This window comes from Zea mays, chromosome 7 (genome assembly GCF_902167145.1).
Source record: "Zea mays cultivar B73 chromosome 7, Zm-B73-REFERENCE-NAM-5.0, whole genome shotgun sequence".
Lineage (NCBI taxonomy): Eukaryota > Viridiplantae > Streptophyta > Magnoliopsida > Poales > Poaceae > Zea > Zea mays.
Window position 1 is genome coordinate 75,883,736 of NC_050102.1, and position 23,461 is coordinate 75,907,196.

The 23,461-nt window shown below is 42.3% G+C and overlaps 1 long non-coding RNA gene across 1 annotated transcript; it reads left to right on the plus strand.

Annotated features, from left to right (window-relative positions):
- Positions 1–552: 552 nt before the first annotated feature.
- LOC103632466 (uncharacterized) lies at positions 553–23,175 on the plus strand. The gene is made up of 10 exons (XR_004851444.1): positions 553–899; positions 13,059–15,065; positions 15,614–15,778; positions 15,937–15,980; positions 16,507–16,604; positions 16,698–18,605; positions 19,659–21,161; positions 21,476–22,528; positions 22,624–22,749; positions 22,835–23,175. It is a non-coding gene; the product is annotated as an uncharacterized lncRNA (long non-coding RNA).
- The last annotated feature ends 286 nt before the right edge of the window (positions 23,176–23,461 follow it).

The following is a 23,461-nucleotide window of genomic DNA, read 5'->3' on the forward strand; positions in this document are numbered from 1 at the left end:
TAGATTCTTGGTAGCTCAACATTTGGATTTAAACTAAGACCTAGAATTTAACTTAATTATATAAACATAAATGTTCCCAACTAATTAATTGATGATATTATTACTTTATGGATTAAGTGTTCACAAACCTTCTAAAAAAGAGTAAAGGTATTTTCTATTGAAATAAATTAATAATTAGTACGGAGTTTCTAAATGAGCTAATTAAATTTAACTATGCAAGAATAGTTTTTAAACAGATAAGGTATGTATCTACATTACGTAGTCAAGCATTTGCCTAAATAATATAATAAATAAACAAAATACAAGTTTGCATTATGCTGAAATTCTAAGTGTGCATTTAATTTCAAAACTTTATTTGAACTTATAATATATATATATATCATACAATAGAAATAGAAATAGGAAACACAAAAAAAAGAAAAGGCTTATCGCAACCATCGGCTCTAATGGTTGAGCGGCCGAGCTTCTTCCAAGCCACAAAGCCCACCCTAATGTTTCTTTTCTTTTCTTTTTTTCCACTGCCACGCTGATGTCAGCATGCAAATCATCCGCTGTTTGCCCATTGCTTTCTCTCCAGCGTAACAACTCTTGCCTAAATCCGTTTCAACAGAACCCGTATAATCCGCCTGGATCGCTGCTAATCATGCACAACCTGACAGGAAAAAATCTATATAAAGTGCCATGCCCTCTGCTCTCTGCATTCCATGGCCGTCGGACTCCACAGCACTGCAGCCACGTCCGCCCCTGTCTCCGCTCCAAATAGCATGCTCCGCATCAGCATGGATCCGCTCCTCTCATCTCTCCTTCCTCCCCATGCGCGCGAACAGCCCCTCTGCTCGGCTCCCTGCTCCCACGGCCGCTTCACCCGTCGGCAGTGGGCCTCAGCACTCCAATCCTCGGTAAGGATCTCCCCCATCTAGTTCGCTTGCTCATTACGGCGTGTGGAATATTTTTGTTTGGTACCTTGGGTTGCAGATCAGTATGCCCCGATGAACTACGACGTCGTGGAGCTCTGCTGTTGACCGCTGGGATGATTAGAGAAAGAAGAAAGGGCTCTGGCTGTTGACTCCGTGATGTGCGGCTAAGATTGAAACAACCCTACCCCTTGGTTCACGTTACATCGCAGCCGTTGATCCGTTTATCAATGATCAGAAACTGATCTCCTGTATTTTAAAATCTCCACCGTTGATTTCCGATCTTGCGGTTGATATTACATACCGGTTCAGATATGTGGGCTTCTGATCTGAGCCCCTGATTTGCGATCCAACGGCTATGATCTGCCCATACCCCTTCGGCCTGGAGATCTTTCTAAAGAACCCCTCGGCTTATTCCAAATAAACCCGCAGTCCTGTCTGTAGGAATCCTGAGTCTCATGAATTTTCGCATAATAACCCATGTGTCTCTCTGTTATTTGCACCCAATCCGGAAGCTTAGGAAATTCAGGAAAATAATTTAGAAAAAGGTTTTTGTGTATAAACATATATCCATAACTTATTTAATTCTTAGAAATTCCATTTTAACTCTTTTTAATCTGTTTCAGTTGCAATAATTTTGTTTTAATAATGTCTATCACCTAGTACCTTTGTTTAACCATGAAACTTGAATTAAAATTGTTCATTTGAATTAATCTATTCTAGGTGCTAAATAACTCAGAAATTCATAACCCAATAACCGTAACTCTGTTTTGATCCATTCTGGTTGCATTAGTCTCACAATAATATTTATTAACATCTGGTAATTTTGTTTTGTCATGAGATATAGGTTAAAATGTTGCACTTAGTATATTCTATATTTAACCACGTGGATCTTCGGGAAACCATAACTTCATAACTGTAACCCCAAATTTAGCGGTTCTCGATCCCGCGATCTCGTAGCAGCGCGTAGATTATTATTACGCAACTTATTCTTATGTTTGATGTGATGTTAATTCTGCCTATACCATGTTTGTCTGTATTGCTACGACTAGTAGTAAGGACACGAGTCACCTAAAGATCATCCTGGTACCTGGAATCTCAAGTCCCAGGCAAGTTGTACCCTTGATCACTTCCTTTTTACCCAGTCATGTTCTTATTAATCATAATGATCTGCATAGGTTAATTTTGATGGGATCCAATAGGTTATCCTAGATTTGACTATCTTTATACATTGTTTCACAACTGGTTTTACTACTAAATTTTTGGGTAGTACATGCTATTGCTTTATGTGGTTTTGGGTACAGAGATATTCACTACTCGTGATTACACTTTTTATTATCTGTTCATGATAAGATCATTATGTTATTGGGAACATGGAGAACCACTCGGGAAAACAGTGCTACCACAAGGGTTTAATGGGACGCCCATGGCTGATTAACTAGGAAAGCTAGTGGATGACTACCTTACCCGAAAGGGGCAAGGGCAATAGGGGAGTGGTCAGTGTAGGGAAGTCCTTGGTTGATTTTGCTACGATGGCGGTCAGGCGAGGGACTCCTGCACTGGAGCTTCCTGTAAACTTTAGCGGGTTTTCTAAAGCTAGTGGAACTTTGTAAAGGCCTCGTAGTGTTACCCTGCCTCGCCTCCTGGGTAGAGGTGTATGGGATTGGCCGTCTCTTGGTAGATGGGTAACATGACTTGTGGGTAAAGATGTGCAACCTCTTTAGAGTGTAAAACTGGTATACTAGTTGTGCTAACAGTCATGAGCAGCTCGGACACTCACATGATTAATTTATGGAACTAAATTCAATTTGCCATATGCATTGCATCGCAGGTGATGTTGTTACTTTTGTTCCACTACTTAATTGGGTTGGTATTTACTTATACTTAGTAACTGCTAATAAAATTTTGACCAACTTTAAAAGCAATGCTCAGCTCTAACCATCCTCTTTGGTAAGCCTTACACTTCACATGAGCTCCCACCTTTGGCGACTTCATACACATTATTCCCCACAACTTGTTGAGCTATGAACGTATGTGAGCTCACTCTTGCTGTCTCACACCCCCCCACAGGTCAAGAATAGGTACCGCAGGATGAGGCACATGGGGGATGCTGTGACGAGTTCGTGAGAGGTCTAGGCCGTCGTCTCCCAGTCAACTTTGGGTTGCTGGACCGTTGTCTCCTTATAATGTAATCATTTATTTATTTTGTACAGAACTCCTATTATATAGTAAAGATGTGACATTCGATGTTGTGCCATGATTCATCATATGTGTGAGACTTGGTCCCAGCACACCTGGTGATTATGTTCGTGCCCGGGTCTTGGTGCCTCGAAACCCGGGTGTGACAGAAGTGGTATCAGAGCAATGTTGACTGTAGGATGAAACCTAGATAGAACTGGACAACCATTGTCTACTTACCTTTGCTACTCTGATTCCTTTCTAAACTTTTCTTAATCTTTTCTCATCTATTTCCGCTTTACTCTGATTATTCTTACCTTTTCCTTCTAAAGACAAATGTGGATTTCACACTTTAAAATCTTGTACCAAAAGTGACCAATAGGAATAGGAAACCTAATCTTAGGAACAAAAACAAAACTATTTTTATAGATATATGTGCGCTTGAATGCATGTTCATTGTTATTATGATACCTGCTTGGTTTGGTTCTTTGATTGAGTGTGATGAGTTGTGGAGTATGCCCGCAATTGCATCTATATATACAAAAAAATGTTTATAAGATAACTAGACAACCTAGATTATCTCCCCTTAAAATATATTTATCTTAATAGATTCATCTCATCTTGAAAGATTCTATCTTATCTAGACTCATCTTGTCCTAAAACACTTTGCTTATCCCACCCTAGTATAACAACCATGATCTAACCCAACCTAAGAGGTAAAGTAAATCATGATCAACTTATCTCATGTTTCAAAATCACCTACCTATCTAGACCGTCTAAATCCAGTTGGAGACACCAAGATCGAAGTGGATCAACCATGTCAAGGAAGATAGGAGTCAAGTAGATCATCAAATGAGTCAAGATCCACCATCCGTGATGGAGTCTTTCCTTGCCCTAATCTTTCTAAAAGGGAAATAGGGTCAAACCTTTTCCTAAATGATTTTGGTGGTTGAATTGCCCAACATAAATTATTGGACTAACTAGTTTGCGCTAGATTATAAGTTCTACAGGTGCCAAAGGTTCACAACAAACCAATACAAAGTCCAAGAAAGAGTTCAAATAAAAAGAGCAAAAGACAACCGAAGGTTGTCCTGCTCTGGTGCACCGGACTGTCCGGTGTGCCACCGGACAGTGTCCGGTGCACTAGGGAGATCAACTCCAAACTGGCCACCTTCGGGTTTCTGGGATTGCCTCTCTGCTATAATTCACCGGACTGTCCGGTGTAGCACTAGACTGTCCGGTGTGCCAAGTGAAGTAACGGCTACAGCGCCAATGGTCGTCTGCAAAAGGTGAACAGTGAGCAACAGTGCGCGGACTGCGCGCGCAGAAGTCAGAGCAGGCGCAGATGGCGCACCGGACAGTGAACAGGACCTATCCGGTGCACCACCAGACTGTCCGATGGCCCCACATGTTAGAGCTCCAATAGTCGAACCCTAACGGTTGGGTGACGTGGCTGGTGGCGCACCGGACTGTCCGGTGCGCCCTTCGACAGCAGCCTTCCCCAACGGCCACTTTGGTGGTTGGGGCTATAAATACCTCCAACCACCAACACTTCAAGGCATCCAAGTTTTCAGCCAACACGTTCAATATAAGAGCTAGTGCATTCAATACAAGAAACAAATAGATTGAATCAAAATCTCTCCAAGTCCCAATTCCACTCAAAAGCATTAGTGACTAGAAGAGAGATTTTTGTCGTGTTCTTTTGAGCTCTTGCGCTTGGATCGCTTTTCTTCTTCCTCTATTCTTGCTTCCAAGTTCTTTGTAATCAAAGCAAGAGACACCAATTGTGTGGTGGTCCTTGTGGGGACTAAGTGTCCCAATTGATTGAGAAGAGAAGCTCACTCGGTCTAGGTGACCATTTGAGAGAGGGAAAGGGTTGAAAGAGGCTCGGTCTTTGTGACCACCTCAACGGGGAGTAGGTTTGCAAAAACCGAACCTCGGTAAAACAAATCACCGTGTCATCCGCCTTATTTGCTTGTGATTTGTTTTCGGCCTCTCTTTCGGACTCGATTATATTTCTAATGCTAACCCCGGCTTGTAGTTGTGCTTAAACTTTATAAATTTCAGATTTTCCTATTCACCCACCCCCCCCCCCCCCCGCTCTAGGCGACTTTCAATTGGTATCGGAGCCCGGTACTTCATTAAGAGCCTAACCGCTCGAAGTGATGTCGGGAGCTCACGCAAGAAGGAGATGGTGACCGGCGAGAAGCCCGCCACAAGCCACGGGAAAGCTCCATCGGGAGAGTCCGGCAACAAGAAGAGGGAGGAATCACTTCCCCGCGTCAAGTCGCACCGGAGTGGCGACAAGAAGAAGAAAATGAAGAAAGTGGTCTACTACGAGACCGATTCTTCGTCGCCTTCCACCTCCGGCTCCGACACGCCGTCCGTCACTTCTAAGTGCCATGAGCGCAAGAAGTTTAGCAAGATCCCCTTACGTTACCCTCGCATTTCCAAACGCACTCCTTTACTTTCCGTCCCACTAGGCAAACCACCGGTTTTTAATGGTGAAGATTATTGTATGTGGAGTGATAAAATGAGGCACCATCTAACCTCACTCCATGCTAGTATTTGGGACATTGTTGAATTTGGAGCATAGGAACCATCCGTGGGGGATGAAGGCTATGACTCGGACGAGGTAGCCCAAATCCGGCACTTCAACTCCCAAGCCACTACTATACTCCTCGCCACTCTAAGTCGAGAGGAGTATAATAAGGTGCAAGGGTTGAAGAGTGCCAAAGAGATTTGGGACGTACTCAAGACCGCGCACGAAGGAGACGAGGTGACCAAGAGGGAAACGATCAAGGGGAAACTCGGTCGATTCATGCTTCACCAAGGAAAGGAGCCACAAGCTATGTACAACCGGCTCAAGACCTTGGTGAACCAAGTGCGCAACCTTGGGAGCACCAAATGGGATGACCATGAAATGGTCAAGGTTATTCTTAGATTACTTGTTTTTCTTAACCCTACTCAAGTTCAATTAATTCGTGGTGATCCTAGATATAAATTAATGTCTCCCGAGGAAGTGATAGAAAAGTTTGTGAGTTTTGAGTTGATGATCAAAGGCTCCAAACAAATCATCGAGCATGGCGCCACCTCCACACCCGAGGTGCAACTCGTTGCCTTCAAAGCAACGGAGGACAAGAAAGATGAGTCTACATCAAGTAGGCTCCCCATCGACGCCTCCAAGCTCGACAATGAGTAGATGGCTTTAATCATCAAAAGCTTTCGCTAAATCCTCAAGCAAAAGAGGGGGAAGGACTACAAGCCCCGCTCCAAGAAAGTTTGCTACAAATGTGGTAAGCCCGGTCATTTCATTGCTAAATGTCCATTATCAAGTGATAGTGACAGGGGCGATGATAAGAAGGGAAGAAGGAAGGAAAATAATAAGTATTACAAGAAGAAGGGTGGTGATGCCCATGTTTGTCGGGAGTGGGACTCCGATGAGAGCTCCACCGACTCCTCCTTGGACGAGGACGCCGCAAACATCACCGTCAACAAGGGTCTCCTCTTCCCCAACGTCGGCCACAAGTGCCTCATGGCAAAGGACGGCAAAAAGAAGGTAAAATCTAGAGCCTCCACTAAATATGCAACATCTAGTGATGAGGAGAACTCTAGTGATGATGAAGATAATTTACTTGCCCTTTTTTCCAACCTAAACATGCAACAAAAGGAAAAATTAAATGAGTTAATTGGTTCTATTCATGAGAAGGATGAACTCTTGGATAGCTAAGAGGACTTCCTAATTAAAGAAAATAAGAAGCATGTTAAGGTTAAAAATGCTTATGCTCAGGAAGTAGAAAAGTGTGAAAAATTAACTAGTGAGCTAAGCACTTGCCATGATGTTATCTCAAACCTTAGAAATGAAAATGTCAAATTAATTGCTAAGGTTGAGAAGTTAGATGTTGGTGATGATTCAATTGTTAGTCTTAGAAATGATAATGCTAGTTTGATTACTAAGATTGACAAATTGAATGCATCTCTCTCTAGCCTTAAAATTGAGAATGAAAAATTAATTGCTAAGGCTAAAGATTTAAATGTTTGCAATATTTCTATTTCCAATCTTAGAGATGAGAATGCTATTTTACATGCTAAGATTGATGAACTAAATGCTTGCAAACCCTCTACATCTACTATCAGTCATGTCTCTATTTGCACTAGATGTAGAGATATTAATGTTGATGCTATTCATGATCACCTAGCTTTCATTAAACAACAAAATGATCACATAGCTCAACTTAGTGCTAAGATTAATGAGCATGACTTAGAAAATGAAAAATTTAAATTTGCTAGAAGCATGCTCTATAGTGGGAGACGCCCTAGCATTAAGGATGGCATCGGCTTCCAAAAGGGAGACAATGTCAAGCTTAATGCCCCTAAGAAATTGTCCAACTTTGTTAAGGGCAAAGCTCCCATGGCTCAAGATAACGAGGGTTACATTTTATACCCTGTCAGTTATCCCGAGCACAAAATTAGGAGAATTCATTCTAGGAAGTCTCACTCTGGCTCTCATCATGCTTTTATGTATAAGAGTGAGGCATCTAATTCTAGACAATCCACTCATGCTAAATTGCCTAAAAAGAAATCTCCCACAGCATCAAATGAACCTAATATTTCATTTAAGACTTTTGATGCTTCTTATGTGCTCACTAACAAATCAGACAAAGTAGTTGCCAAATATGTAGGGGGCAAACACAAGGGTTCAAAGACTTGTGTTTGGATACCCAAGGTGCTTGTTTCTAATGTCAAAGGACCCAAGACCATTTGGGTACCTAAGAACAAGGCCAAAATTTGTTTTGTAGGTTTATGCATCCGGGGGATCAAGTTGGATAATTGATAGCGGGTGCACAAACCACATGACAGGGGAGAAAAGGATGTTCTCCTCCTACGAGAAAAACCATGATCCCCAAAGAGCTATCACATTCGGGGATGGAAATCAAGGTTTGGTCAAAGGACTTGGTAAAATTGCTATATCTCCTGACCATTCTATTTCCAATGTTTTTCTTGTGGATTCTTTAGATTATAACTTGCTTTCAGTTTCTCAATTATGCAAAATGGGCTACAATTGTCTTTTTACGGATATAGGTGTTACTGTATTTAGAAGAAGTGATGATTCAGTAGCATTTAAGGGAGTGTTGGAGGTCAGCTATACTTAGTTGATTTTAATAGAGATGAACTCGACACTTGCTTAATTGTTAAGACTAACATGGTTGGCTCTGGCATCGCCGACTAGCCCACGCTGGGATGAAGAATCTTCATAAGCTTCTAAAGGGAGAGCACATTTTAGGACTAACAAATGTTCATTTTGAGAAAGACAGGATTTGCAGCGCATGTCAAGCAGGAAAGCAAGTTGGTGTTCATCATCCACACAAGAACATCATGACGACTGATAGGCCGCTCGAGCTACTCCACATGGATCTATTCGGCCCGATCGCATACATAAGCATCGGCGGGAGTAAGTACTGTCTAGTTATTGTGGATGATTATTCTCGCTTCAGTTGGGTGTTCTTTTTGCAGGATAAATCTCAAACCCAAGAGACCTTAAAGGGATTCTTGAGACGAGCTCAAAATGAGTTCAGCTTAAGGATCAAAAAGATTAGAAGCGACAACGGGACGGAGTTCAAGAACTCTCAAATTGAAGGCTTCTTGAGGATGAGGGCATCAAGCATGAGTTCTCTTCTCCCTACACACCACAACAAAATGGTGTAGTAGAGAGGAAGAATAGAACTCTACTTGACATGGCGAGGACCATGCTTGATGAGTACAAGACTTCGGACCGGTTTTGGGCGGAAGCAGTCAACACCGCCTGCTACGCCATCAACCGTCTCTACCTCCACCGAATCCTCAAGAAGACATCGTATGAACTCCTCACCGGTAAAAAACCCAATGTTTCATATTTTAGAGTCTTTGGTAGCAAATGTTTTATTCTTGTTAAAAGAGGTAGAAAATCTAAATTTGCTCCTAAGGCTGTAGAAGGTGAACAGTGAGCTATAGTGCGCGGACTGCGCGCACAGAAGTCAGAGCAGGCGCAGATGGCGCACCGGATAGTGAACAGGACCTGTCTGGTGCACCACCGGACTGTCCGGTAGCCCCACATGTCAGAGCTCCAACGGTCGAACCTTAACGGTTGGGTGATGTGGCTGGCGTACCGGACAGTGTCCGGTGGCGCACCGGACTGTCCGGTGCGCCCTTCGACAGCAGCCTTCCCCTACGGCCACTTTGGTGGTTGGGGCTATAAATACCCCCAACCACCAACACTTCAAGGCATCCAAGTTTTTAGCCAACACATTCAATACAAGAGCTAGTGCATTCAATACAAGACACAAATAGATTGAATCAAAATCTCTCCAAGTCCCAATTCCACTCAAAAGCATTAGTGACTAGAAGAGAGATTTTTGTCGTGTTCTTTTGAGCTCTTGCGCTTGGATCTCTTTTCTTCTTCCTCTATTCTTGCTTCCAAGTTCTTTGTAATCAAAGCAAGAAACACCAATTGTGTGGTGGTCCTTGCGGGGACTAAGTGTCCCAATTGATTGAGAAGAGAAGCTCACTCGGTCTAGGTGACCGTTTGAGAGAGGGAAAGGGTTGAAAGAGACCCGGTCTTTGTGACCACCTCAACGGGGAGTAGGTTTGCAAGAACCGAACCTCGGTAAAACAAATCACCGTGTCATCCGCCTTATTTGCTTGTGATTTGTTTTCGACCTCTCTTTCGGACTCGATTATATTTCTAACGCTAACCCCGGCTTGTAGTTGGGCTTAAACTTTATAAATTTTAGATTTGCTTATTCACCCCCTCTAGGCGACTTTCACTTTCACACCACAACTTTCTTTACTTCTACCTAATAGGTAAAACATAAGTATAATGCACACATGTTATCCTAATAACCTACTAGTAAACCTTTGCTTCTTGAACTGATAGGAAACTAAAAGCTAAACTGCAAATTAAAACTTATTGCATCCCTTTTCTTACTAATCTCGAGGACGAGATTATTTTTAAGGGGGTAGAATTTGTAGCACCAAAAAAATCTTGCTTTGGGTTTAGTAAAGTTTTCCAAAAGAATCAAATTAAAGAATCTTTGGATGAATAATTATGCTATAGAAAGTTATTCTCTCTAAAATAGATGAATGGTAATATTAGAATCTTGGTAGCTCAACATTTGGATTTAAACTGAGACCTAGAATTTAACTTAATTATATAAACATAAATGTTCCCAACTATTTAATTGATGATATTATTACTTTATGGATTAAGTGTTCACAAACCTTCTAAAAAAAGAGTAAAGGTATTTTCTATTGAAATAAATTAATAATTAGTACGGAGTTTCTAAATGAGCTAATTAAATTTAACTATGCAAGAATAGTTTTTAAACAGATAAGGTATGTATCTACATTACGTAGTCAAGCATTTGCCTAAATCTCTACTACTCTATAAGAGCATAGTGTAGACGTTCACATTTTAGTGGTGCACGGTTCTGCCTGTGTCGCGGATGGAAGGTCCCGCGATTTCTTGTCGCGCGGATGGAAGGTGCCGCGGATCCCCCACCCTCCTCCCCACACCGCCTCTCCCTCTGCATGTGCTCCACCTCCTCAGCCGCCGACAACCACGTGTCCTTGGCTCCTCGCCTCCCCGACCATCCTCCACCGTGCCATGGTTGCCTCCTCTCCTCTCACCTCCTCATCTCCCACTCCTCCCAACGCAGCCAATGGTGATAGGGATGGGGTTGGGTGTAGTGCGGTGCCGCTCGATGCGCTGTTCCTCGCCCACGCTCGCCGTAGCAGGCTTCATCCTCGACGATGACGGCGACGGCAGATCCTCTTCCACACACCCGACGGCGCCTCCACCTCTCTGGGTTCCCCTCTGCTCCTCGTGCGCCGCTGTAGAGCAACCACAAAATTAGGGTTCCGTTCTCGATCTGGTCGGCACTCTCCCTCCGCCGCCACCACACCTCGCGTGGCATCCTCCGCGGGCGAGGCACAGTCGGGCCCTCGCCGCTCATATCTCCCCTTCCATCCACCACGCCCCCATTTGGGCTCCACATCTCCCCTTCCATTGGTGCTCCTCCATCGCCGCCCCGCAACGATCCCCTTCATCGCTTCCCCCGGTATAGGTGCCGAAGCTGCCATCCTAGATCTTGGCCTCCAACGCGAAAGGGTTCCGTTCTCGATCTGGTCGACACTCTCCCTCCGTCGCCACCACACCTCACGTGGCATCCTCCGCGGGCGAGGCATAGTCGGGCCCTCGCCGCTCATATCTCCCCTTCCATCCGCCACGCCCCCATTTGGGCTCCGCATCTCCCCTTCCATTGGTGCCCCTCCATCGCCGCCCTGCAACAATCCCCTCCATCGCTTCCCCTAGTACAGGTGCCGAAGCTGCCATCCTAGATCTTGGCCTCCAGTGCGAACCCCTTGGTGGCCGCCTCGAGTTGCGCGAAGGTGAACTCCCCAGGGGGTCCTTGAACGATGACGGTCCGCTGCGCTTCCGCGTCATCACACGCGACAGCTGGCACCAGAATAGGATGCGCGCCCGCGACCCGTACGGGCTCCCGCCTGCCACAGCGCCCCCGACGACGATGTTGTGGTTGTTCTAAGCAGCGCCTGCGCTCGCGGCGGCAGCGCTGATGTTGTGCTGCATCGAGTTGTGCACTCGCATGTTGCTGCCGAAGCCGAAGACGAGGCAGCACACGAGGGAGCAGAGCACCACGAAGCTGCCCATCACTGTGGCTGCCTGAACCAGGTGAGTCTCCTCTAAATTCTTTTATGCTTTTTGAATGGATTGATCAGAGGTAGGCATGTGGAGGTAGCGACGGAGACCGAGCTGGTGGTGGGAAATTTGGAGGCGGTGTCTTTTATTTTCTGTACTCTCGCTGCCCTTCCTCGCTCCTCTCCCTCGCCCACACGCCTACAAATGGCCCCAGAAGAACACCAAACCCGCGTCGCCTCCGCCTCCACGCTGCTCGGCGCGCCGCGACCTCAAGTTCGCTATTGTGCCCGTCGTCGCCTGGATGCTGGTTGGCGCTCCGCGGACTCCAAGCCCGCTGTTGCGCCCACCACCGCCTCGACACTGCTCGGCGTCACTCCCTTGCGCTACTGCCACCGCCACATCAGACTTCTGCATGCCGTTGCCAAGGTGAGATGCTAAAGCATTGGGGACCTCGCCGTAGCAGGCTTCATCCTCGACGACGACGACGATGTGCTCAACCTCGGAACAAAACTCGGTCACCTGACTGATCACCCCACCAGAAGATTCAGCGCACCATTCTACCGTCTTTGTGGAGTACTATTTTTTTGTATTTCCATTTATTACAGCAACTATGTCTTCAAAACATAAGACATTATGGATTCTTATCAAGTAAAACCAATGTATATTAAATATGTTGACTAAAATATATTAATTCACTTCTTTGCATTTATCTCAGATGAAATGAGAATGCATATGATTGTTGATCAATTTTTTATATCGACCTTGTCTAGCATCAGGATGCCTAATGGCCTTTCTGTTTCTGCAGTTTGATCAAAAATCACATGTATACTTTATCTTAACACATACTCCTGGTCTCTTAGAAGTGTGCAATTTGTACCTTTAATTTGTTGCAGAGCTATTGCGTAGTATATGATGATTGAGGATATCCATAAACAAATTTGCATACACAATATTTTTTTTGAATTGACCAGTATTGAATTAGGTTCTGTACTTTTCAAATTTCTCATCATTTTATTTTCATTGTGTTGGAAGTACATTCCCTTCTTTATTTCCATTTTGTTCGATATATGTTTGTTTACAATGGAATATGGTTCCGTTTACCTTTTTTTTGTTTGGTGAGCATTTAATTACTGTTTCATATTATATATCTTGTTTATTGTTCGATTAGTTTGGAGAAGTTATTCCATTTGAATTGCTTGACAGTATGAGTGATATGTTTTTATGTTTAATTGAACAATCTAATTGTGCTACTGTGTTTGTTGGTAATGCAGACCACACTGAATTATTTTCCTAATTGGTGTTGCTTCATGCTGTCAAAGAGCTTGGACTTAATGTTTCTCGGACAAGCCTTGGTTTTCTTCTGAGCCTATGTGTGAAAGCAAGGAGATTGCGACGTGCCCAACAGATCTGGTCATAATATGAATATGCTGGTCTTCCACACAATTTGCTGACTTCTTTGAGGTTGAATTCTTTTTACATAAACCAAGAATTTGTAAAGCATTTTCTACATAATGGTACATTTGTGGATTGATTTTTATTGTGGAGCCATGCAAGATTTTGCTTTATGTGATATCTATTACATTTATGCCTCTTTAGGATGTGTACAATTAAAGAAATTTAGCTATTTCTAGGCCCCCATGTGTTATCTTCTGTAACCAGTTTTTTTTTGCAAAACCGAATATAGGGACAAAAAATTGTTATATGGACTATCAAATTGTTCCTAATTCAATATACTATATAGCATCAAGCTGATAATAGTGAAACACAGTGGTGGTAGACAACATATCTTTCCAGCTCCTTACCTTGATAGTGAAAATGATCTTTTTTCAATAATATCCCCTAGGAGCACATAGTTAATATGCCTAACATGTTACAACTGCTCGAGCGAAAAATGAAATATAAAGGGTTGCAGAAATGTGCAGAGCCTATGGGCAGCCTGCAGAAAGGCCAAATCACCATACTGAAGCAGGTTCACCTATATTCCATCATGATGTGGAGGTCAAGAACATGCTGATTTTGGTCTCCCAAGGCTTGCTCCAGCAACAACAAGCTCATGTCTTCACTGTTGTTAAGGGCACCTCATTAAGTCTCATAATGTCAGTCACATTGAAAATGTCAAACTTAACATGCTTTCTTTTATGGTAGTATACCATTACCATTTGGCAAGATTAACTTGATCTGAAATATTTCCTAGCTCACAAATTAACTGGGTTTAACAATTGTGCTTGTGAGAATGCTTGTCCACTTGAAGGCGGTTGCTCTTTCAGCTTGTGCTGGTCCATTGGCTAAAGAGGTGTAGTGGCCTTTAACTATTTATTGTGCTGGTCCAGTAGTAACTGAGATTATTGTTGCTCAATTTATATGGCTAGACTATGACGACCACACATAACCCATTTACCTGTATATAAACTCCACTGGAACTATGGTAAGCAGTTGTTTGAATATTTGAAAGATAAGAAGTTATGTCATTTTTCATATGTTTCTGATGCATATTGCCATATTTGTGTAACTACATCTTCCGTGCTGTAACAGGACGAAAATAATGAGCTTGTTGCATCTGAAACTGATGCTTATGCAATTGATGATTTATCAATGTAAGGTTGTATCTTCTAATCACTAATTCATAGATTGGTACCTCTAATAAGCTTTGGTACAATAAGGTTTGGTTCAGCTTCTCATTTTTTCACCCCACGGAACCACCCTAGCCAAAGACAGGTATGTGCATGATGTTATTCTTGGTAGCCTATAATCATCTTTGCCTCAAAGTGCTTCTATAGGTAAATGAATGTAGTGCATGTTTTTATTTTTATTTTCTGCTCCAACTGTTTTCTAAGCTACTTCCTTAGTGTTAGTTCACATGCATAAGTCATCTGCAGAAAGTGTGCTTCTTCCTAACCAACTGTATATGCTATAAATTGTCTTCTAATTTCAACAGCATATTGTTGTTGTTCTATATATCAGGGTGACTATTCCATGATTTCTTTATCCGGGAGGGTATGATTTTAGCGTGCATGCTTATTCTTTAGGTGTTCTTTACTAGGATGTCATGTTATTTGTATCTCATAATTGTGTTGTTACTAATATAGGATACCCGTTCGACTGTGTTTGACTGGACCATTCTGATGTATCCTCAAATATTTTTCTTTTGTTTTAGATCTATGGTACAAACCGGACACATGTTTAAGCCTGATCTTCATGCAGGAGAAGCATCCAGTAGAAGGAACCCTAGCGGTCCTGTGAACCAGAGCGACCGGTACGCACAATGGCTACACGAGACCGTATCCTTGCCTTGTAAGCTAAACTTCCCTTCCCTTCACCTCCTGTATGGTCTAGGAACATTCAACGCTGTCATGTAGTGCTCACATATCTCATGAGCTTTAACCATGCATTACCTGTTTCTCCAGATGCATAGCACTAACTGGTCTGGGGAAAGGAGATCACTATAAATATCTATAATTAGATCCCTGCCTCTTGGACCTCCACTTGTTGATGACATGATCAAGGACATAAATTGATCACTGCAAATATTGTCAAATACCCGACTAAAGAGAGGATACAGATATAAACTCTTGGGAACTTTCTTTTAATTTTTACAATTATTATCTATAAAGTATGGTAAACTGTTTTGTCCACCTTTTCTCTTGGCCTTTTTACTTATTAAATTAAGAGTAGTACAACTTGATATGTTATGCTAGATATATATACCCTGAAGTTAGTTAAGATCACCTGTCTTTTACTTGTGCTCTCCTGCTAGGTTCCAAATTCAGATCTTGCTTCTCGGTCAATAAACCACTATATACAGAACTTTTCTTATCAAAAGTGTTAGATCGTTAGGGAGGTACACAAGTGCAGCCACCACTGTGACGTCCTTGATGTATCGGCGCCACAACGAGGACCTAGACGTATTGCCACCGCTGCTTTGGAGAAAGCAGAGGCAGATGGCAACATCGTGGCGCTGAAGAACTACCACAACACGTAGTACTACGATGAGGTCGGTATCTTCACACTATTGTAGAACTTCACTGTCATCTTCGACACCTGCAGCTCCAACCTCTGGGTTCCCTCCTCCAAGTGTTATTTCTTGGTATGCATGATGTTCGATTCTATGGTTGAGACTATTTTGCTAACTATGCACTTCTGTGTATGTAGCTGTAAAATGAAGAGCGTCTTTTGGGTTTTTGCTGAGAATAATGGTTTGTGATCTCGACCCTCCTTGTGTTTTGTATTTGGAGACCTATGGCGTATTTCTAATATATAGCAATACTCTTTCAATGCATCACTTGTGAGTGTGACGGTGCATTTACTTGTACTAGACAAGGTTGCACTTAAACATTCGTTTACTATAGGTATCATATTTATTTTAATTTGCAAATCCATTCTTTAGCATCCTATTTTAGATAACATTGTGAAGTGGCTGTAGCATCCTATTTTAGATAACATGACAAGATGAGTGAAATAAATTAAATGCTTCTTCCATTTCTACCTTCATGATTCAATATTATGCCTATTCTATTCCATCTATTCCAAATTATATCAGGCAAAAATTTTCTAGATGCATAGTTTTCTTATACACCTAGCTACATACATAGCAAAAGCTAAAACAATTTGTAGGCACCATGTAGTCCTTTCATTTGGTTGGTTTGTTTTGCTATAAATCTGTCGTTATTTTTCTAACTGCACGCACCACTTCTATTGTCGGCCTTATGGCTGCTCCAATAGGGAAGAATGTGCATCTTCAAAGGAAGGTGAACTTCAGAGTAAAAGCAGCTAATGAGTTGTAGTTCAACAAGGATGGCTCAGCTATCAAGAAGCTCCAGGTGAGCTCCACAATTTTTTATTTTATGATGATACAATGATGTGTTGTTGACCCTTAACCAGACGCTAATCGTTTCTTTTTCCCTACATTTTAGAGTGGAGTCAATAAGCTTGTTACTGCAATTATAGGATGATTATTGAATGAAAACAAAATTTTTAATAGTAATAAGGTTTTTTTTCTATCAAACACAATCAAGATTTGTTAGCTTGCTTGCTGCTGCTTAGATCAATATTGGTTTCTCACATCAACTATGCTAATGTTGAGGTGATAATCAGTCCTTCACTAGCATAAGGATGTATATGCAGACTAATTTTTGTCTCTGTTGCATGGCATTTGTGTTGTTGTATACCGCTCAAGTATTGCTTATGAGCTTGCTTGAACTTTATCCTGGAGCCTCAAGAGTTGTCGTTGATCAAAGCTACTTGTATCTTTCTTTCAGTGTTTTGCTAGAACTCATAATGTTTCGAGTTTGCAGAAGGATGAAGCATAGAAAGTTATTGTGTGCATCCATGGTTGTGGTCTTGAACAGGGTTATTTATGTGAAATGATGGAAGCGCTTAATGTTCCATTAGCAGATACACCTGTGAGTAGCTCATTTGTTCTTCGCGTTCAACACTGAAATGTAACCATATGCATTCTAGACAAAGATATATTAGGTTCGTAAGATAAACTGGTGTGCACCATATACTTGACAAACTAAATTGGGCATTAAATGTGTTGTTAGTGTAACACTGGATTTTAAGAAATGTTATACCAAAATTCGTGTTGTTCTTTTAGATTACTATGAGAGAGTGCTCAGTTAATATAATTGACTGACCTTTTTTAGTCTGTTATTCATTAAATTTAACTTCATGTATTGGTTTACTGTCCCCAAGCGCCCCCTGTGCCCGGCACCACCATCCAAGAACCCAAATCGCGCTGCCTCCATTCTCCCATCTCCTCTCTTCGCCACTCCTCCTCCCTTCCGTAGTAGCGAACTGGTGATGTTCTTATGGACTCTGAAGCTTTGTTTGCCCAGAATGGTAATTTTGTTGTATTCTATTTTACAGGATAAAACCGAGCTAAGCAATTGTCCTTCATCTCAGTGCTAATTTATGGGTTTCTATATTTTTCGGAAAAACGGTTAAACGTCTAGCATAGAGTATATTGCTACTTAACAATAACATTCAGTTATTGTTGTATGGCACCAGTGCTTCATAGTAACATATAGTATATTGCTACTTAAAAAATGATTGCCAGTTTTCACAACACCCATTTAAACAAGGTCTACATATGTGATATATAGAAACCATAGCAACACACGTATATAGAAGTTAGTATGGTACTAATGGTTGTAATGTGGTGGTTCCGTTGCAACGCACGGGCACACACCTAGTAATATAATAAATAAACAAAATACAAGTTTGCATTATGCTGAAATTCTAAGTGTGCATTTAATTTCAAAACTTTATTTGAACTTATAATATATATATATATCATACAATAGAAATAGAAATAGGAAACATAAAAAAAGAAAAGGCATATCGCAACCATCGGCTCTAATGGTTGAGTGGTCGAGCTTCTTCCAAGCCACAAAGCCCACCCTAATGTTTCTTTTCTTTTCTTTTCTTCCACTGCCACGCTGATGTCAGCATGCAAATCATCCGATGTTTGCCCATTGGCCATTGCTTTCTATCCAGCGTAACAACTCTTGCCTAAATCCGTTTCAACGGAATCCGTATAATCCGCCTGGATCGCTGCTAATCATGCACAACCTGACGGGAAAAAAATCTATATAAAGTGCCATGCCCTCTGCTCTCTGTATTCCATGGTCGTCGGACTCCACAACACTGCAGTCACGGTCGCCCATGTCTCCGCTCCAAATAGTGTGCTCTGCATCAGCATGGAGCTGCTCCTCTCATCTCTCCTTCCTCCCCATGCGCGCGAACAGCCCCTCTGCTCGGCTCCCTGCTCCCACGGCCGCTTCACCCGTCGGCAGTGGGCCTCAGCACTCCAATCCTCGGTAAGGATCTCCCCCATCTAGTTCGCTTGCTCATTACGGCGTGTGGAATATTTTTGTTTGGTTCTTTAGGTTGCCGGTCAGTATGCCCCGATGAACTACGCCGCCGTGGAGCTCTGCTCTTGACCGTTGGGATGACTGGAGAAAGAAGAAAGGGCTCTAGCCGTTGACTCCGTGATGTGCGGCTAAGATTAAAACAACCCTATCCCTCGGTTCGAGTTACATCGCAGCCAATGATCCATTTATCATCGATCAGAAACTGATCTCCTGTATTTTAAAATCTCCACCGTTGATTTCCGATCCCGTGGTTGATATTACATACCGGTTCAGATATGTGGGCTTCTGAGCTGAGCCCCTGATTTGCGATCCAACGGCTGTGATCAGCCCATACCCCTTTGGCCTGGAGATCTTTCTAAAGGACCCCTCGGCTTATTCCAAATAAACCCGCAGTCTTGTCTGTGGGAATCCTAAGTCTCATGAAATTTTGCGTAATAACCCCTGTGTCTCTCTGTTATTTGCGCCCAGTCCGGAAAATAATTTAGAATAGGGTTTTTGTGTATAAAAATATATCCAGAACTTATTTAATTCATAGAAACTACATTTTAACTCCTTTTTAATCTGTTTCAGTTGTAATAATTTTGTTTTAATATTGTCTATCACCTAGTACAATTGTTTAACCATGAAACCTGAATTAAAATTGTTCATTTGAATTAATCTATTCTAGGTGCTAAATAACTCAGAAATTCATAACCCAATAACCGTAACTCCGTTTTGATCCATTCTGGTTGCATTAGTCTCACAATAATATTTATTAACATCTGGTAATTTTGTTTTGTCATGAAATATAGGTTAAAATGTTGCACTTAGTATATTCTATATTTAACCACGTGGATCTTTGATAAACCATAACTTCATAACTGTAACCCCGAATTTAGCGGTTCTCGATCCCGCGATCTCGTAGCAGCGTGTAGATTATTATTATGCAACTTATTCTTATGTTTGGTGTGATGTTAATTCTGCCTATACCATGTTTGTCTGTATTGCTACGACTAGCAGTAAGGACACGAGTCACCTGAAGATCATCCTCATACCTGGAATCTCAAGTCCCAGGCAAGTTGTGCCCTTGTTCACTTCCTTTTTACCCAGTCATGTTCTTATTAATCATAATGATCTGCATAGGTTAATTTTGATGGGACCCAATAGGTTACCCTAGATTTGACTATCTTTATACCTTGTTTCACCACTGGTTTTACTAATAAATTTTTGGGTAGTACATGCTATTGCTTTATGTGGTTTTCGGTATAGAGATATTCACTACTCGTGATTACACTTTATATTATCTGTTTATTATTTAATGTTCATTATAAGATCATTATGTTAATGGGAACATGGAGAATCACACAGGAAAACAGTGCTACCACAAGGGTTTAATGGGACGCCCATGGTTGATTAACTAGGAAAGCTAGTGGATGACTACCTTACCCGAAAGGGGCAAGGACAGTAGGGGAGTGGTCAGTGTAGGGAGGTCCTTGGTTGATTTTGCTGCGATGGCGGTCAGGCGAGGGACTCCTGCACTGGAGCTTCCTATAAACTGTAGCGGGTTTTCTGAAGCTAGTGGAACTTTGTAAAGGCCTTGTAGTGTTACCCTGCCTCGCCTACTCGGTAGAGGTGTATGGGATTGGCCGTCTCTTGGCAGATGGGTAACATGACTTGTGGGTAAAGATACGCAACCTCTGCAGAGTGTAAAACTGGTATACTAGCCGTGCTCACGGTCATGAGCAGCTCGGACACTCACATGATTATTTTATGGAACTAAATTCAATTTGCCATATGCATTGCATCGCAGGTGATGTTGTTACTTTTGTTCCACTACTTAATTGGGTTGGTATTTACTTATACTTAGCAACTGCTAGGACTAGGCATAAAACCCGACACCCGAATCCCGAACCCGAAAAACCTGAACCTAAAAAGCCCGAACACGAAAAACTCGAAATCTAATTTGGGTATAACCTTCCGGTACCCGAAATTTTATAGAGAATTTCGGGTTCATTTACCCGGTACCCGAATAGTAAACTAGTACCCGAATACAACACAAGGAACAAGGCCCAATGGCCCATTACGGACAAGCAAAAGCAAGGCGGCATGCGCATGCCTGACTCCTGTCCAGAGGCCTCCAGGCTCGGCTCCAGTGGTCCAGGCGAGTAGCTAGGCGACCTGTCCATCCAATCCAACCCTAGCTAGCAGCAGCCACCACCGTCGAGCAAGGAGCACCAGTCCACGGTCCGCCACCGTGCCACGGCGCTGTCCAGCTACTGCCGACCACCCTGCACCGAGCCGCGTACGGCGACGCCCCGCTGATCGCCGTGCCGACCGCGTGACTGTCAGGCGCGGAGGCGCCCAGGCTGATTTGCCGTGTGAGCCACCCAGGCTGATTTGCGCGAGCCCAGCATGGTGCCACGGTGCACGCCCGCGACCTACGCTCGACTGCCCGGTGCTGAGCTCGTGGTGTAGTGAAGCCAACATTGAAGAACGGCACCAACATCGGAGGAATATTACAACGTATGTGCTAAGTGCTCAGTGCTTGGTTTTTTTGTTATAGCAGATTTGATCTAGCAGATTTTTGTTCTAGTAGATTTGTTCTAGCAGATTTGATCAGTAGAAATATTAGTTCTTAGTAATTTAATATGATCTGATCTAGCAGATTTTTGTTCTAAGTCTAACACATTTGTTCTAGCAGATTTGATCAGTAGAAATAGTAGTTCTTAATATGATTTGATCTAGCAAATTTTTGTTCTAACACATTTGTTCTAGCAGATTTGATCAGTAGAAATATTATTTCTTTAATTCCTTACTATGTGTTTCCTTTTTAATAGATGCCTGAACCTGAAGACATATTGGACAAGGGCATGGAATCAGTGGGCATTGGCACTCTAGAAAATGATGGGACACAAACACAACCATCACAATCACAAGGGGCTGCTGATCAAGAGGTGATTGACCTTGACAAGGATTGTGCACAACAGGAAAGGAAGAAGATGGCACCAAGATCAGATGTGTGGAACCATTTCAGCAAGATCAAAGATGATAAAGGCATTATGATAGCTGCAAAATGCAAGTATTGCCATCGCAACATGAAAGCAGACTCCAAGGGACATGGTACATCTGCCTTGAAGAGACACCTTCAAAGTTGCAATCACAATCCTAACAATTTTGAAAAAGATGGAAAGCAAGGATATTTACAAGCAATACAAGGGGAAGGTGTTTCTACTTGGAGGTTTGATCAAGATGCGCTTAGGGAGGCCTTCGCTGAGATGATTATTGAAGATGAGCTGCCTTTTGCTTTTGGTGAAAAGCCTGGCTTCAAGAAATTCATGTCTAAAGCTTGCCCACGTTTCCAAGCACCATCTAGAAGAACAGGTGCTAGTTAGTTTGGGCAGCTATTAACTCTTGTGTCCGTGAGCTGTTTGAAGAATACAAAAATATTTATGCTCCAACTGAAGTAACAACTGAAGTAACTGATCCTAGTGAAGCAAAGGGTGGTAGAGGAGGCAAACTTAGAGAAGTAATTGCCAAGAGGATGAAGATGACCAACTATTCTAGTAGCACAATGAAGTCAGAACTTGAAAAGTATCTAACTGAAGAGACTGAAGACACTGAGACAAAGATTGACATAATTTTTTGGTGGAAGGTAAATGCACATAGGTTTCCTATTTTAGCTCACATGTCCCGTGATGTGCTTGTTATTCCTATCTCAACAGTGGATGCAGAGTCTGCTTTTAGCATGAGTGGACGTATCTTAGATGACTTACGTACATCGCTAACTCCTTTCATGCCGGAGGAACTTGTATGTACCCAAGACTGGTTGAGAAGGACTACTCCAATCAACATCCAAGAGAATATGGAGGAATTAGCCATGATTGAAGCGGGTATAGTCAATATTCACCATTGTAGTGTAATTCATGTAATTGTTATATTAAGTTATTAACTACATCTTTGACTAGTTGAATTCATTTTATAATAGATTTAATTGAAGAATTTGGTGGGAAAGGAAAAGGGAAAGAAAATCCTACCACTTCCAAGTCTCAATCAACGCCAAGCAGCAGTAGATGTCCTCCCTCTAAATCTGATGAAAGACCTGCTACTTAAGGTTTGAAAGCACTTATGTTTTACTTTATCCTTAATTTCTTTGTGTGCTACTGCTTACTTCTATGAGCAAAATGTTTGACCTGTAGCCTTTCATACATTGGTCATGCAATGGAGGATTGGAGTCTGGAGGTTGTAGCTTAAAGTTACAAGATCACAAAAAGCCTGGAGGTTGCAGCTTACCAGTCCACGGTCAGCAAAGAGTTGTGTGAGGCTGTGAGCTGTGTGTAATAACTTGACAGTTGAGAACTTGAGACTGTATGTCTGTATGTGTGATTTGCCTGTAGCTGTCTATCTGTAGCATTTTATTGCCTGTAGGCTGTAGCTGTGGACCTGTGGTGTTTTATTGTTGTTGTTGTGCTGTCTGTAGTTGTGTTAAATGGATTTATTGTCTAGATTTATTGCCTGGAAAGACATGTTATTGTTGTCATTTCTTTCCTGTGTAGGAGTATAACATGCCTGCAGTTTATTGCTGTTTATAGTTGTCCAAATTTATTGCCCAAAAGTACATTTTATTGTTGTCTACATTTTAATCGGGTAACCGTAAATTACCCGAACCAGAACCCGATTTTTTGAGTACCCGAATTTTCAGGTACCCGAAAAAATCGGGTCGAGTTCGGGTTCGACTGTTCAATACCCGAATTTTTTAAAACCCGAAAAACTCGACACGAATTTTCAAGTATATTCGAATGTCCAGTCCTATTAGTAACTGCTAA